The sequence below is a fragment of the Mandrillus leucophaeus genome, unplaced genomic scaffold (assembly GCF_000951045.1).
Source record: "Mandrillus leucophaeus isolate KB7577 unplaced genomic scaffold, Mleu.le_1.0 Scaffold1041, whole genome shotgun sequence".
Taxonomy (NCBI): Eukaryota; Metazoa; Chordata; class Mammalia; order Primates; family Cercopithecidae; genus Mandrillus; species Mandrillus leucophaeus.
Genome location: NW_012098555.1, coordinates 599,699 through 602,861, shown reverse-complemented (window position 1 = coordinate 602,861; position 3,163 = coordinate 599,699).

Here is a 3,163-nt window from a genome sequence, read left to right as displayed (position 1 = left end):
TTTCAAGCTTTAACTCCTGCCTTCTGCATAGCTGCAGGCCCAACACCACATGGAAGCTTCCAAGGCTTCTTATAGCTTACATTCCCTGGAGCAGGGGCCTGAGATGTATCTGTGGACTTTTGACCATGGCTGGAACTGGAGTGGCTGATATGCAGGGTGCCGTGTCCTGAGGCTGCACAGAGTAGTGGGGCCCTGGGCCTGGCCCATGAAAGCATTTTTTTCCTCCCAGATCTCCAGGCTTGTTATGGGAGAAGCCGCCACAAAGGTCTCTGAAATGCACTGCAGGCATTTTCTCCATCATCTTGGCTATTAACATTTGGCTATTCTTTACTTAGCAAAGTTCTGCAGCCCTGAATTCCTCCCCAGAAAAATGTGTTTTTTTTTCTACCATGTAGTCGGGCTGAAAATTTTCCAAACTTTTATGTTCTGCTTTCCTCTTAAATATAAATTCTAGTTTCAGGTCATTTATTTGCTTTTGCAATTGAGAATAGGCTTTTAGAAGCACCCAGGACACATCTTGAATGCTTTGTTGCTGAGAAATGTCTTCCACCAGATACTCTAAATCATCAATCTCAAGTTCAAAGTTCTGCAGATGTCTAGAGCAGGGGCACAATGCTGCCAGTCTCTTTGTTAAAGCATAGCAAGAGTGACATTTACTCCAGTTCCCAATAAGTTTCTCATCTCCATCTAAGACCACCTCAGCCTGGACTTCATTGTCCATATCACTATCAGCATTTGGTACATTTGGTGTATAAAACCATTCAACAAGTCTCTAGGAGTTCCATATTTTCTCACATCTTCCTGTCATCTTTTGAGCCCTTCAAACTGTTCCAAACTCTGCCTGTTACCCAGTTCCAAAGTCACTTCCACATTTTCAGTTATGTTTATAGTAATGTCTTACCTCTCTGGTACCAATTTTCTGTATTAGTCCATTCTCAAACTGCTACTGAGAACTACCTGAGACTGGGTAAACTATGAAGAAAAGAGGCTTAATTGATTCACATTTCTGCAGGCTTAACAGGAAGCATGACTGGGCAAACCTCATGACATTTGCCATCATGGCAAAAGAGTGAAGCGGAAGCAAGCACCTTCTTCATATGGTATAGTGGGAATGAGAAAGAGTGAAGGGGGTAGTGCTACTCACTTTTAAACAACCAGAGCTCATGAGAACTCACTCACTATCATAAGAACAGCAAGGGGGATATCTGCTTTCATGGTCCAGTCACCTCTCCTCCAACATTGGGAATTACAATTCAACATGAGATTTGGGTGGGGTCACAGAGCCAAACCATATCACTGGATAATTTATGAAGAAAAGAGGTTTAATTGACTCACAGTTCCATAGTCTGTACATGAAGCATGGCTGGGAGGCCTCAGGAAACTTATACTCATGGACAAAGGCCGAAGGGGAAGCAAGCGTGACAGGAGAGAGCAAGAGAGAGGAGGAGGAGGTGCTGCACACTTTAAACAACCAGATCTCTTGAGAACTCTATCATAAGAAAAGCAAGGAGGAAGTCTGCCCCTCTGTGTTTCAATCACATTCCACCAGGCTCCTCCTTCAACACTGGGAACTATAATTCAATTTCAGATTTGAGTGGGGACATAGAGCCAAACCGTATCAGGAAGTATGGTGGCATTTGCTTCTGGGAAGACCTCAGGGAGCTTTCACTCATGGCAGAAGGCAAAGGGGAAGCAGACACTTCACAAGGCAAATGCAAGAGAAGGAGAAAGTGTGGCAGGAAGTGCTACACACTTTTAAACAACTAGATCTCATGAGAACCCACTCACTATCATGAGAACAGCACCAAGGGGATGGTGCTAAACCATTCATGAGAAATCCTGTCTTATGATCCAATTACCTCCTACTAGGCCCTACCTCCAAAATTGGCGATTACAATTCAACATGAGATTTGGGCAGAGACACGAATCCAACCTATTTCAGTCAGCAAGGCTGTTTCTCTTTTGAAGGCCCTCAGTGGTAACCTATCCCTTTACCTTTTCTAGTTTCTACAGTCTGCTTATGTTCCTTGGGTCCTGGCCCGCTTTCATTTTCAAAGCTAGGAATGGTGAGATGAATCATCATATTGCTTCACTTCAGTCTTGCTGCCATTGTCAAATCTTTTTTCTCTCTTTTGACAGAGCCAGACCCTGTCCCTGTTAGAGACAGGGTCTAGGACTGTCATCCAGGCTGGAGGGTAGTAGTGCTATTAAAGCTCATTGCAGCCTTGACTTCCCAGGCTCAAGCGACCCTCTCCCCTCAGTCTCCCTGGTAGCTGGGACTACAGGCATGTGCCACCATGCCTTTAGTAGAAATGGAGTCTTTTTGTGTTGCCCAGGCTGATCTTGATCTCCTGGGTTCGAGCAATCTCCCCACCTCAGCTTCCCAAAGTGCTGCAATTACAGTCAGAAAACATTACACCAGGCCCTCCCACTTTTAAGGATCCTGTGAGCATTGAGCTTATCTGAACAATCTAGGATAATCTTCCTATTTTAAGATTGATTAATTAGCAAACTTAATTCCATTTACAACCTTAATTCCTCCTTGCCATATAAAATAACATACTCTCAGGTCCCACAAATTAGGACATAGACATCTTTGGGAAGCACTGTTCTGCTGACGAAAAATAGGTATTTTTTTATATCCCCACTTCACAAATAAAGAAACAGAGATGGAGAGTTTAAAAATGTGCTCAGGGTCACATAAGTAATAATTGACAGAGTTAAGAATCTGACTCTTTTACTCAGACCCCAAACTCAGTGGATTAGTTTTAGAAGACAGAAAAGTTGTTCTCAAATAGCTTTCTGAAGAATGCTTTATTTTCATTGTTTAATGTGGCAAATTCACATCACATTTAAATATGAAGTAGAACATTCTGAAACGATAGTAGGAAAATTATCTTTTTGCTGGATACATAAATATTAATTTGATTATAGGCTTCTTTGAATGAATGTAAAAAAATAATTTCTCATCATCAGGTCCTCAACTCAAAGTTATCTTAGGGAGGCTGTCCATGAGTCCCAGTTGAAACAGTAGCCCACCTTCATCTCCATGCTGCTCCTTTGTCACATTTTCCTGTATTTTCCTCATGGTACTAACCACTATATGAAATAATCATGGCAATGCATTTTTTAAGCTCTATCCTCTCACAAACACGCAGCAATT